The following is a 13,821-nucleotide window of genomic DNA, read 5'->3' as shown; positions in this document are numbered from 1 at the left end:
AAGCATAATACAGTATCAGAGATTGGTTATTGCCCATGGGATGGATCTTGGTTTGAGCCAGACATTGGTGGGCCACACTCTCCCTCTCTGCTCTATTTTTGTTCCTACAATCTTGTAGGCAGGCATATTCTGAGTTGAAGGTATTGTAGGTGAATTACTGTCCTTATACTTCTACTGCAAGTCTTGCCACTTCAGGATCCAAATCCCCCATTCCCAGGAGTCCCAACTAGAGTCACCCTCAAAGGTCTACTTTTGTTATGAGCTAGTATATCTATTTTTCAGAAATTTAGTGGCTCTGAATCATCCCTTGATGCATATGAATCTTGTATTACTGAGCCTACATGCTTCAGTCAAATTCTAATCTCCATTGATCTTACCGATGTCCCAACACAAGTCCTTTTCTGATCACTAGCCTCTACTCACTACCCTCTTTACCCTTGGAATCTGTGCAAGACTCCTGCATCACATTGTATCATTATTAGTAGTTATTAATCTCATAGATACAAAAAAACTAACATTTACAACTATGATGGTTTGAATGAGAATGGCCCCCATGGGTTCAATGTTTCAATACTGGGTCTCCAGTTACTAGAACTATTTGGGAAGGACTAAGAGGTATGGCCTTGTTGAAGGTATATCTCACTGGGAGAGGAGTCTAGTGTTTTTAAAAGCCCACCCAATTCATAATTAGTTGTCCCTCTGCTTCCTACATTGTGAATAAGTATGTAAGCTCTCAGGTAGTACAGCACCATGGTGCTGCTTCCTTGTTGGAGTGATGTTTTTGTACTCTGTGTGAAGATGTTTCTTTGTCTGCTTAAGGCACTTTCTGATTGATTAAAATAAAAATCCTCTGGTCTGTAGCAAAAAGGATAGTAAAATGGGGCACTTGGCAGAGAGAACTCTGGGAAAGAGTGAGAAGCAGATTTGCCACCCAGACTCAGAGGAAGTCAAAGTCTGGAACTCAGGAGAGGTAACAAACTAACCATATGACAGAACTTAGATTAGTATTAGTAGGATAATTGAGTTACTACCTAGTTGGGGAGCAAGCCTAAGCTAAGATCAAAAGCATCCTAAGAAAAATAAGCCTCCATGTCATTATTCAGGAACAAGGGAGGGCATAGAAAAGTTCCCTCTTTTATTCATAACCATGATGTTCATTAATTCTGTCATTGTAAAAAAAAAAACTAAAACAAAACGAAAGACAGACAAAATCAAAACAACAAAACAAACAAACAATTTATCAGCTTCTTTCATCGTGGTATTTTGTCATAACAATAGAAAACTAACTAAGGCAACAGCCCACTGTTACCTTCCCTTTGAAAACTTTCTGTTTGTATTTCACAGCCATAGCAATGTTATTAAATGGCACCATAATCTTCAAAGAATATTCTCCATTGGAAAGTTGTTTGCAACCAATTTTTGAATTCCATGAGATAGTAATCTTGACTATCAAAGTTGGTTTGATGAGCAGTGATTTGTCAGGTGTCTCCTTGATTTTATCTCACATCTCAGTTGTTGATGCCTTTTCCCATTAAACATTGAGGAGAAAAATAAAAGCTAAGTTAAGGTTCAAACACCAAAGTAAATGTTCTCATGTGTCCAAAATCTGGTTAGCTGAGATAGCCAACCCCCCCAAGTCTGCATGCCATTATTTTTCACTTATTCTACTGATATGTTTGCTGTTGTAGCTTTTGTAAATACATTATTAACCAATATTCTATCTGCCTAACACGTAATTAATGCTCATACATTCTTAAAATACTATGTTTATGAAGTCTGCCTGTTAGAAACTTAGAGATCTGCTTTTGGCTGTCAATGTATAATAACATCACCTGCAGCTTAAATATTTATACATAAAAAAGAGAAGTCATAATTGTGGGAAATATTTCTTTTATTTACCTGTAGACTTTTGGAATTTTACCAATGTGGATTTTATCATCTTATTCTGAACACTCTTCTGGTTTCCTCATACCTCATCCATCCATACTCAGAGATAACCTCAAGTTTACCCTGTAAAATAAAAGAACCAGTGTTTGAGAGCCTAGGAGGGAACTCGGAAAAGCTTCAGGGGAGAAAGTATGTGAAGAAACAGAGAACAGAAAAAACAACCTTGGCCAACCAAAGAATGTGGCTTGAATGAAGTGAGGTTTAAACTATAGGAAATTCCTATGGGCAATTAAAGAGGAATGTTGAAGAAGAAAGGTTAAGCCATATAAATGACTATTTCTGTGCCAAATGAATGGCAGAGGCAATATTAACCTAGAGTGACAAATCGGACAGACCAGAGGTTTGATATTTTTTGTAAACCACAAAAATGTTCCTTTGCAAAATAGGAAGAGAAACACTGGTTTGTATTTCAGCCTACATCATTTTATTTTTTTTAATCCTGTTTAGTTCAAATTGTTTTATTCATATACTTTTGGCTATGAGGCTATCCACTGGAGAACGGCTGGCCTACTAGGCATTATAGCCTTAAAGATAATTGATTCTCCTTCTCTTGGGAATTTTCATTCGCCACACTTCTCATCTCTGGTTGGAACTTGGTGTACAACTGCTCTCTGCCATGCTGGGATTTTTATCTAGCTTGCATGTGATGGGTCCTGTGCATATTGTCAGAACTTTTCTGAGTTTGTGCAACTGCCTTATTAATTCCTAGAAACATGTTCTCTTTAGTCATCCACTGCTGTCTCTAACTTAAATTTTTTTATCCCAGCCTCTTCCTGGATGGTCTCTTGCTTTGGGACAGAGGGGGCATTATATAGATGAGCATTTTAGAGTTTTATCACTCCCTAGTTTGTATCTTCTCCATATTGAAAAGTTGTAGAGCTGTATGTTAATGGCCATCCAGCACAAGATACTCCTCTGGTGCGTGTTCACAGATGCACTAATCTATGCATATAACATTACATCATTAGAAGTTGTTTAAGTTTGAAACGTAAGTAAAGAAATATATCTAATAAAAATTTTTAAAAAAGAAGTAGTTTAATATTTAGCAGACTAATAGTAGGAAGCTATCCCTGCTATCCTATGACCATTGGTTCTTGGATATCTCCCCTATGCCAGGTCTCTGTCTTGCCCTAGAGTTGGGTGTCCATCAACTCTGCACCCCTGTCAGTTGCATTCAAATGGCTTTTTCAAAAGGTCTTTAGAAATAGTTATTGCTCCTTATATTCTGTTCTCTACCCTGCTGTCTCATCTCCTGTCCTAGTCAACCAGTCTTCTTCCCTTATTCCACTTTCCTTCCTTATAACAACGCATTCTATATCCTTTCCACTGAACCATGCCCCCAGGTTTCATGTTTCATGTTTCATGACCTTTATGGATATTACAAACAAAACACATCTATCTAAAGATATAAAGCTAGCTGTCACAGAGCTAGAAAGCATCAAATATTTATCTTTCTTGTCACCTCAATCGGAATGTTTGTTTCAAGCTCCATCAATTTTACCTGAAATTTTCATAGCTGAATAATATTTCATTCTGTAAACATTTCACAATTTCATTATGCGTTCATCAGCTGATAAGCATTAAGATTTTTCAACTTCCTTCTATTGTGAATAGAATAGCACTGAATATAGATAAACAAGTATCTTTGTAGCAGAATATAGAGTTCTTTGGGTATATGCCCAATAGTCCAAGGGTAGTATGGTTAGATCATGTGGCAAATGTATTTTGCAGATATATTTCTAGCTTTTTGAGGAAACTCTATATTGACTTCCATAATGACTGCACCATTTGCACTCTCATCAGCAATCAATAAATGTTTTCCTTTCCCTACACCCACATCAGCATTTGTGGTAATCACTTGTTTTTTATCTTAGCCATGTGACTGGAATAAGATAATATCACAAAGTAGTTTTAATTTTCATTTCCCCAATGTCTATGAGTGTTAAACTTGAAAAAAAGTATCTAATTTATTTTAATAGAGTCTCCGTGTGTAGTTCCATCTCTCCTAGAATTCATGATGCAGACATGGCTGGTCTCAAATTAAAACATCTTCCTACCTATGCCACAAGAATACTAGGATTAAAGGCATGTTTGACCATACCACACGCTTGTTTAGTTCAATGCCTCATTTTTAAATCAAGCCATTTGATTTCTTAATATTTATTGTTTTTAAATGTATTTCTATATTGACTGACAGTGTTAAACATATAGCTGGTACACAGTTTTTCCCTAGTCACCAGCTGCCTCTTCACTTGGACGATGGTACCTTCAACACAGGAACTTTCAGTCTTATGAAATTCTAATTATCATTGTTGGCTTTAATGCCTTTGTTACTAGGATCCTATTCAGAAAGCTTGTGCTTGTGTCTTTAGGTCCAAGTTTATTTCCTATTGTCTCCTCTATCAGATTCATCATATCAAGTCTTAGATTGTGGTACTTGATCCATTTAGAGGTAAGTTTTGAACTGGGTGAGAGATAAGAATCTAGTTTCCTTCTTCCGAGCTATCCAGTTAGGCTGACATCCTTTGCTGAAGAGGATGTCTTTTCTTCAATATGCGTTTTTTAGCCTCTTTATCAAAACTCAGGAGGCTCTAGGAGTATGAGATTATGTGGAGGCTTTCAAGTTCATTTATCAGTGATTTTGTTTTATGCCAGTACCATGCAGTTTTTATTATTATAACTTTATATTATAACTTAGAATCTGAAATAGTAGTACCTTGAGTTGATTTTTTTAAATATTATTATGGATGTTTTAAAAGATCTTTTGTGCTTACATATGGAATTGATGATAATTTTTTCATTTCTGTGAGTAATTGCACTGGAATTTTGTTGAGCCTATGGACTGGTTTTGGTAGACTGTCTATTTACCAATATTAATCCTACCAAATCATGAGCATCAGAGGTCTTTCTATATTCTTGCTATCTTCAATTTCTTTTTTCAACTATCTTAAAAATTTTCTTGTATATATCTCTCAAGTCCTTGCTTGGATATAGAAAAAGATGCATTCTGTTTTCTAATCCATTCTATTTCTTTATTGAAAGATTAATACTACTAATATGAAAAGTTATTGAACAATGTGTTTTTCCTGTCACTTTGTTGTATTATAATCGACTTTTAAATCTCCTTTGATTAGCTGTTCTAAAATTCTTTATTTATATCCAGTATCCTCTTAGATGTATTTAACCTTCTCTTTGGGCCAAATAATTCATTTCAGTATCCTTTGGAAAACTAGTTTAGTGCTAAACAATGCCTGTAATCTGTTTTTATCCTACACAATTTTCCTTTCTATTTCAATTAGGACTGATATTTTTGCTGAGTATAGTAGTCCAGCCTGTTATCTATGGTCTTTCATAACTGGTAAAATACTAGTCCAAATCTCTGGCCTTTAAAATTCTCAGTGTAAAATTAGCTGTCACTCTAATGGGCCTACTTTATTTGTAGCTTGGTCTCTCCTACAGTTTTTCAATAGCCTTTCTTTGTTCTATATAGTTAGTGATTTGACTATTATATAAAATGGAAAGTTCTTTTGAAAGGGTCCAATCTATTTGGTGCCCTATATGCTTGCATATTTCACCTTGATATGCATCACTTTCCTTGGATTCCTCTTATTTTGTTGAAATTATTTTTTGTACCTTGTCCTGAGTTTGCCCTTCTATGCCTATAATTAGTAGGTTTGGTCTTTTTATGGTGTCCCAGAGTTCTTGTATGTTTTTTTATTTTTTTTGTTTGATTTTAAATTGATGTAACATTTTCTTTGACTGAGTGATCCAATTTTTTTTACCTTGTATAAAAGATCTGATATTCTCTTTTCCACTTGATCCATTCTACTGATGAGGTTTCCTCTGAACTTTTTATTTGACTTCTTAAATTTTTCATCTTGCATTTTATTTCACCTTGGCTTTTCTTTAGATATTCTATCTCATTATTAAATTCTATTTTCTTATCTTGAATTATCCTGCATATATACATATTCACTTAAACATAGTTATTACTACTATTTTGAAATGTATGTCTTCTAACTCATCAATGTTTCTTTTCTCAGGGAACACTAAATTTTAGAGGGGAAATGTTATCTTGGGTATTCATGGTGTTTGTGTTTTTATGATGGGATTGGTATTGTTTCTTAGTATGGATTTCTGGTCTTGCTTATGTTCAGCGAGTATTTGGATCTGCTTGTTGTTATCCCAACTTGTCAGATTGTAGAGCAGCTCAACAGGGCTTATAACTCAGTCTTGGCGTAACCCAGTGTTGTTTGAATTTGGTATCAGAAGTGGTCCAGGGACAAGGTAACACCTCTATATTGAGAAGCAAAGCTTCTTTGGAGTCAAAAGATTCTCACGGCTTATCATCATGAGTCAGGAAGGTATACATGACTCATCTCAGATGGCAGAAGTGGGTAGAGTAGAAGCAGAAGTATGGAGACTGACCCTACAAGAAAAGAAAGGCCAATTGGTAGAACATGTGATCCTTAAGCAGTCTTCTGGGAACTATTCAGAAAGTTGTTGAATCTATAAGGGGTGGAGCCTTGTTGGATGGAGCAGATCATAAGGGACAGGCCTTGATGAGTTTTAACTGTTAGCTCACTTCCTGTCCACTGGATGCAGTGGGAGCAGCCATTTGATGCTCATGGCATCATGCCTTCTCTACCAGCATGTTCTGCATCCTCCTTTCAGACTATAAGCAAAAGTACATCCTAACCTTTTAAACTCGCTTCTTGTTAAGTATATCTTCACAGCAAAAGGGAAGATAATGACTATATTAAGATAACTATTTGTTAAGTCAACTTCTTGAATTTGTTTTAAGTAATAGAGACTTATTTGACAAACCACAACCAGAGAGAAACAATAAATAAGAATCTTAAATCTTTCTAATAAATCAGCCAATTGTACTCCTGTAAGAGTTTTGTAAGACATAGGGATGGAACCCAGACACACCCTGTGCCAGTTCCCATGAAGTGGAAAATGAACATCACAGAATAAAAAGTAATGGCTTCAGGGTCATCACTTCTTCCAGCTACCAGCTTGACTGAAGTTTATTTTCACTTTCTGTGATGAGACTTAGATCTTGGCATTGACACCCAAGGACCACACCAAAAATTTATAACTGAATATTGAAGCAAAGAGGGAAAATTTTACACAGACAGCTTTCAAACAAATATGTTCATTCTTCCTACTTCCTGTGTCACCCAGACCCATGACTTACTGATCCTGGAACACAACACAAGAACATAACCCACTTTTTTTCCTTAGGGGATTTCTGGGTAAAAGCAATTTGTTAAAATCTGCCCTTTTCCTGAAGCTTTTAAATATGAAGAAATCAAGCCAAGAATGAGTCTTTTCTGAAATCAAATTTCATAGCTAAATATAAACTATAAAGTTCTGGTCTTGTGCAGCATCCAGTATTGCTTGTCTTTGTGTTGCCTTTTGTATCATAGGATAATTTATAATGAATCTAAATTGTTAACTTTAGATAAAGTATGATACATATTTTCTTTTGTTCTGAATTGAAATCCAAGCACTATTAACCAATTAGATGTTCATTCTACAATATATATTTATCGCTTGTGTTTTAATTGGGTACTTATACTTCTGCAGCATTGCTTAAAGTGGACTTGTGATAGTTCCCATTGTTTACATGATAAACTTTAGGGTAACCACTTAATTATTTTAAAGAGAAGAAACATAACTGGTGTTCTTAGGAGAGGTGCACAATAACCTTTTGCTCTGATGGGAGGTATTGCTAAAGGGGAGGCAGGGAGTTCATGCCCTTACTTTCTGATCATTTTTTGCTGGAAACCTAAGGAACTCTACAAGATAGTTTGTTAATTTTTTTTAAATTCAATAATCTGAAGTCTTCAAAAACACTGATGACTAAGAAATGAATGACCCTGAAAGAAAAGGAGGGATATCAACAACCAAGAACAATAATGGTTGTGAATTGGGGTTTTGTTAGGGAAAAAAGGTAGTTTCAGAACTTTGAATGGATACTATGAGCCAAGTTGGTATAATGAACCCATATGTCAAAAGGAAAGCCTTGTACCTGTGATCTAGGTTCTCTAACTGAGCCCTGCCCCAGCCCTAAGAGAGAAATTAGGTAAATTATAACAAAAAGGAAAAGATACAAAAGAACTTTTAAATTATATTAAAGGCCATAAGTACAAGATGGTATAAAAACAGGTAGTAACTAAGGACTTACACTTGCATCATGAAAACAACAACAAATGCCGGGAGGGCCAGGGTTGTACTGCTCACTGTCACCAAATCAAAGAAAGATTTAGGTTAAGGTAGAACAGTTAAGTAGGACTTCTGGGTGACTATAAATGCTGTTTCCTTTCCTGGTTTATCTGTTTGCTTAATGGGATTTATTACATGTTTTTTCCCTGACTTTTTCTGCATCCCTATGTTATTTTAAATAAATAATTAAAATAGTCGATTTAAGATAAGATTGGATGGAAAGGAAATCACTGGAGGTATCAACAAAATCTGCATTAAGGGAATAGAAGAGAAAAATTGTGAAGAAGACAAAGGAGAACAGAAAAAGTGAATGTAAATGAGTGAGTCTATGTACAAGCAAACATGATGTTCCTTTGCAAAAGTGGGGTGGGGTAGACTCCAGCTTGGGTATGGAGTTTACCGTTTATTACATGTAGCCATGATTTTTAGGGAACCATGAGCTGATATGTCTCAATATAGGGAAATGAGGTGAGTCTTCCTAAGGGATGATATTCAACAAAGGGGTGGAAAGCTAGTAAAGGCTGCGTGTTGGGGCTGGGGATTTAGCTCAGTGGTAGAGCGCTTACCTAGGAAGCGCAAGGCCCTGGGTTCGGTCCCCAGCTCCGAAAAAAAAGAACCAAAAAAAAAAAAAAAAAAAAAAAAAAAGGCTGTGTGTACTTAGATCAGTGGTTCTCAACCTTCCTGGTGCTATGGACCTTTAAACACAGTTTCTCAGTTTGTGGTGCCTCCAACTGTAAAATTTTTTAACTGATATTTCATAACTGTTATCTTGCTACTATTATGAATCATAATGTAAATATTTGTTTTCTGATGGTCTTAAGTGACCCTTGTCAAAGAGTCTCTCCGTCATCAAAGGACTTGAAACCCAGAGCTTAAGAACAGATGGCAACTCAAAGAAAAAAAAACACATGATCATCTCATTAGATGCTGAGAAAGCATTTGACAAAATTCAACACCCCTTCATGTTAAAAGTCTTGGAAAGATCAGGAATTCAAGGCCCATACCTGTCGTCTCCGTCTCCGTCTCCGTCTCGCAGAAAGGAGCGACACCACGACGTTCTTCTCAAAGCAGTTTATTCAGGAACCCTACGACATGCGAACAGGAATCTTTCTTTCCTTTTCTTCTCTCTCCCTCAAGTCCCCAAGTACACTCCCTTATATCCTTCCTCAACTCCGCCTCCTCAGTCCAGACTGTGTAATCTCAGTTCATAGGTCCACATCACATGGCCTGATCTTGCATCATGGTGCGCCTGCGCAGCTCTCACAATGGACGTGGCTAGTTTCTGGGGTGTGAGGAAGTCAGGTGCTAGTCATGAGACTTAGCTACAGGGTTGGGGATTTAGCTCAGCGGTAGAGCGCTTGCTAGGCCCTGGGTTCAGTCCCCAGCTCCAAAAAAAAAAAAAAAGGAAAAAAAAAAGATATATCTAGAGACTTAGCTGCAGTCCCGGGCGCCACCTTGGGACTGCCGCCACACCCACTCCCCACACATACCTAAACATAGTAAAAGCAATATACAGCAAACTAGTAGCCAAAATCAAACTAAATGGAGAGAAACTTGAAGCAATCCCACTAAAATGAGGAATTAGACAAGGCTGTCAATTCTCTCTAATTATTCGGTATAATACTCAAAGTCCTAGCCAGAGTCATTAGAAAACAAAAGGTCAAAGGGATACAAATTGGAAAGGAAGAAGTCAAAATATCACTATTTGCAGATGATATAATACTATACTTAAAGGACCCCAAAAATTCCACCAGAGAACTACTAAACCTGATAAACACCTTCAGCAACGTGGCTGGGTATAAAATTAACTCAAACAAATCAGTAGCCTTCTTCTACACAAAAGATAAACAGGCTGAGAAAGAAATTAGGGAAACAACACCCTTCATAATAGTCAAAAATAATATAAAATACCGAGGTATGACTCTAACCAAGCAAGTAAAAGATCTGTATTGTTGTTGTAAAATTATATATATATATATATATGGCTGTCTTTTACCCCCACAAAGTCTGCCACTGTAGTGCCCCAAGATATCTGATAGATATCTTAATCTCAGTCAGCAAAGCCTCTCACCTTGATCCATTCCATATAACACTGCTGATGACCTCTTTCTGAGCCTGGCAACAATCTCTCTACCCATCCATTTCCCAAGACAGGCAGCCACCATGACAGAAATATACATCTCAATTCCACGGCAACTTAGTGTCCCAGCTGCCACATACACTCTTAAACTTAATTCACCACAAGAAAGAACACACAACACAATAACCTCTGATGCAATTGGTAACATAAAATTGCCCACCTAAACATACAAAGCCCTATATACATTCATCCCTTAAGAATATTCATAACAACCTGTAAATACAGAGAGTGGAATCTTAATGTCAGCCTCAATGTTCTCTCTGCAGCTTCTTCTCCAGTCTCCTCCTCTTCCCTCAAACTTTTCTCCCACCTGTCCTTCCTTCTTGTCCATTGACAGGCCTTGTTCTATTTTGTACCTGCCTACACCTGTGTAATGACATCATCCCACACTGTATGACAAGAACTTCAAGTCTCTGAAGAAAGAAATTGAGTAAGATCTCAGAAGATGGAAAGATCTCCCATGCTCATGGACTGGCATGATTAATATTATAAAAATGGCCATCTTGCCAAAAGTAATCTACATACTGAATGCAATACCCATCAAAAATTCAACTCAATTCTTCATAAAATTAGAAAGAGCAATTTGCAAATTCATTTTGAATAACAAAAAACCCAGGATCACAAAAACTATTCTCAACAATAAAAGATCTTCTGGGGAAATCACCAGTCCTGACCTCAAGCTGTATTACAGAGCAATAGTGATAAAAAAAAAACAAAACAAAACTGTATGGTATTGGTACAGAGACAGGCGGGTAGATCAATGGAATAGAATTGAAGACTCAGAATGAACCTACACACATATGATCACTTGATTTTTGACAAAGGAGCCAAAACCATCCAATGGAAATATGATAGCATTTTCAGTAAATGTTGCTGGCTCAACTGGAGGTCAGCATGTAGAAGAATGCAGATCGATCCATTCTTATCACCCTGTACAAATCTTAAGTCCAAGTGGACCAAGGACCTCCACATCAAACCAGATACACTCAAACTAATAGAAGAAAAAGTGGGGAAGAGTCTTGAAAACATGGGCACTGAGGAAAATTTCCTGAACAAAACACCAATGGCTTATGCTCTAAGATCAAGAATTGATAAATGGGATCTTATAAAACTGCAAAGCTTCTGTCAGGCAAAGGACACTGTCATTAGGACAAAACAGCAACCAACAGATTGGGAAAATGTCTTTACCAATCCTACATCTGATAAAGGACTAATTTCCAAAATATACAAGAACTCAAGAAGTTAGACTTCAGAGAGCCAAATAACCCTACTAAAAATGGGGTACAGAGCTAAGCAAAGAATTCTCAGCTGAGAAATATTAAATGGCTCAGAAGTACCTAAAGAAATGTTCAACATCCTTAGTCATCAGGTAAATGCAAACCAAAACAACCTTGAGATTCCAGCTCATACCAGTCAGAATGGCTAAGATCAAAAACTCAGGTGACAGCAGATGCTAGCGAGAATGTGGAGAAAGAGGAACATTCCTCCATTGTTGATGGGATTGCAAACTGGTACAACCACTCTGGAGGTTCCTCAGAAAATTGGACATTCCACTCCCTGAGGACCCAGCTATACCTCTCCTGGACATATACCCAAAAGATGCTCCAACATATGACAAAGACACATGCACCACTGTGTTCATATTTATAATAGCCAGATGCTAGAAAGAACCCAGATGCCCTTCAACAGAGGAATGGATTCAAAAAATGTGCTATGGGGTTGGGGATTTAGCTCAGTGGTAGAGCACTTGCCTAGGAAGCACAAGGCCCTGGGTTCGGTCCCCAGCTCCGAAAAAAAAAAAAAAGGAAAAGGAAAAAAAATGTGGTACATCTAAACAAAGGAGTACTACTCAGCTATCAAAAACAATAACTTCATGAAATTCATAGGCAAATGGAATGAACTAGAAAATATCATCCTCCGTGAGGTAACCCAATCATAGAAAAACACACTTGGTATGCATTCAGTGATAAGTGGATTTTAACCCCAAAGCTTGAATTACCCAAGATGTAATCCACAGACCTCATGAAGATCAAGAAGCAGGATGACCAAAGTTCGGATGCTTCACTCCTTCTTAGAAGAGGGAACAAAAATATTCATAGGAGGGGATATGAAGGTAAATTTTGGAGCAGAGACTGAAGGAATGGCTATTCAGAGTCTGTCCCACATGTGGCTCATACACACACACACACACACACACACACACACACACACACACACACACAAACACACAGCCAGCAAAACTAGATAAGGTTGATGAAGCTAAGAAGTGCATGGTGACAGGAACTGGATATAGATGTCTCCCAAGAGGCACAGCCAGAGCATGTCAAATACAGAGGCGAATGCTAGCAGCCAACCATTGAACTGAGAACGGGGTCCCTGTTGGAGGAATTAGAGAAAGGATTGAAGGAGCTGAAGGGTCTTGCAACCCCATGAGAACAACAATGCCAACCAACCAGAGCTCCCAGGGACTAAACCACTACCCAAAAAGTACACATGGACAGACCCATGGCTCCAGCTGCACATGTAGCAGAGGATGGACTTGCTGGGCACAAATGGGAGGAGAAGGCTTTGGTCCTGCTGATGGTGGACTCCTCAGTGTAGGGAAATGGGAGGGGGTGGGAAAGGGTGGTGGATGGGGAGTGGAACAGCCTTATAGAAGAAGGGGAGGGGAATAGGATAGGGGGCTTATGGATGGGAAACCGGGAAAGGGAATAACATTTGAAATGTAAATAAAAATATCAAAAAATAAAAGATTAAAAAAAAGAAAAAAGAAAAAGAGCAGATGGCTTAGAGACCTGAGTTTTCACAAAGATTTGGGTGTGAGAGTGCCATGTAGAACATTTCACTCTGAGACTTGGGAAGAGGCCCTCTGTGTGCAGATCTCAGGTAGGAGATGAGTGATAATCATGTATGTGGGGATAAAGTAAGCTAGCCAGATATCTTGTAAGGCACAGGTGTAGGGAGCCATCCTTGAGCACCAACCCCACTTTGCTCTCACGGCTTGCCACTCTGTTAAGTTCGGTGACTTAGACACATCTTGGGAAAAAAAGAAAGGATGAAATCTCAAATTAGTTAAAAATAAGTTTTACTTCCACGAGGTAGAAATCGTTCTACGTTGCATGAATATAGAAAATAAAGATATTTCTTGGATGTTTGAATTATGAGCTGAAATGCGAATCTATGATATGTGCTCAGTAACTTTGAATAGAGGCATTTAATATTCCATATCACCAATTTAATAAAAATATGAATTTACACATTTCAGCACTTATATGTAGAACTTTTTATTGTCAGGCATTTGTGGTAAATTTGAACAGAAAATATCTTACAATTATTTTAGTGAAGGTAACATTTCTATGGACTAATCAACTCCTTTATCTATTCTCAGACATTTGAATGGCAAGAGTCTGTTTGTTTGTTTGTTTGTTTGTTTGTTTGTTTGTTAATAAGAACATATGGTTGGTTAAAATGCTTAAAATATGTTCAGATCTAATCAAATT

This window comes from Rattus norvegicus, chromosome 5 (assembly GCF_021556685.1).
Source record: "Rattus norvegicus strain SHRSP/BbbUtx chromosome 5, alternate assembly SHRSP_T2T, whole genome shotgun sequence".
Taxonomy (NCBI): Eukaryota; Metazoa; Chordata; class Mammalia; order Rodentia; family Muridae; genus Rattus; species Rattus norvegicus.
The sequence above is the reverse complement of the archived record's forward strand: the minus strand, read 5'-3'. Positions refer to the sequence as shown.